This window comes from Lactuca sativa, chromosome 4 (genome assembly GCF_002870075.4).
Source record: "Lactuca sativa cultivar Salinas chromosome 4, Lsat_Salinas_v11, whole genome shotgun sequence".
Classification (NCBI taxonomy): Eukaryota; Viridiplantae; Streptophyta; class Magnoliopsida; order Asterales; family Asteraceae; genus Lactuca; species Lactuca sativa.
In genome coordinates this window covers 65,652,379-65,653,622 of record NC_056626.2, presented here as the reverse complement: position 1 = coordinate 65,653,622, position 1,244 = coordinate 65,652,379, and positions in this window count along the sequence as shown.

The following is a 1,244-nucleotide window of genomic DNA, read 5'->3' as shown; positions in this document are numbered from 1 at the left end:
AGTCTGATGCAGTAGTTAGAGTGCTTGATGTCTTTGTGATTCAAGCATGTTTTGTGTTATGTGTTCCGAACTTCAGTCCGATGCAGTATATGTGTTATGTTAGCAAATACGTGTTTATGTTATGCTATGTTCAGACAGTTCCGGATTTTGGTCCGATGCAGCTAGTTCCGGACTCCGGTCCGATGCAGGGGACAAGGTCCCAGTCAATTCCAGACTTCGGTCCGATGCAGTCAGTTCCGGACTTCGGTCCGATGCAGCTAGTTCCGAACTTCGGTCCGATGCAGTGGGCAAGGCCCAGTATGTGCTTTATTTGTTATTGTGTGGTATGTGGTAGTTTGGGGGAGCTCACTAAGCTTCGTGCTTACGGTTTTAGTTTTGGTTTTAGGTACTTCCGCAAGTAAAGGGAAGAGCTCGGGATGATGGCATCGCACACACCACAGCTTCAGTTTTTGTCCTGGGAGTTGATTCAGTTTCTTAGATATGTTTTGATACAGTTGTGACACAGTTTTTCTCACAGTATTTTAGTATGGTTTTGAGATACGCAACGCATGGTTTTATTATGTGATACTCAGTTTTATGATTTTTGTTATATTAAAAATGAAATTTTCGGGTCGTATTTTTGGGATGTTTCATTAAGGATCTTAATCCCTTCATTTCAGCCCCATTTCCATCCTCCATTGTCCAAACCCTAGATATTTAACCCTAATGCTATAGTGATCCATTATTGAGTGTTCTTGAGTGCTTTGACGCTTAGCGAAGAAATACGAGCTTGGAGAAACAAGAATAAGCTAGTAGATCTGGCCACATCACCTCACATCCATCATTTTCTGGTAATCAAGTTTCTATCTTTTCCATTAGTTCATTAGATCTCCTCCTTTCTCTTTATGATGGTTTATGGTCCAAGAATGATAGCTTTTGCGATTTGGACGTCCCAAGCAAGGGTTCCATCAGATCTGGGATCACTAAGGGTTGTTATGGCATAAATTTTTTATGCCATTGGAACCCTCATGCAAGCTTTAAGGAGTTATTATGGCCTTTTAAGCCCCAAAAGGTCATGCATGGAAGAAAAGGCAGAGACTTTACGTGAGCAAACGATGTCTAAGGCTTGGATCTATGTTAGTACGCCTTAGTTTGGAATACTATGGCTTTTGGACACGAATCTATGTCTTAAGGAGTTAGGGTTTGAGCTTAACCCTTTAAGGAAAGGTATTAACGGGTAAAGTTGGAAACTTTACCCCTCTAGT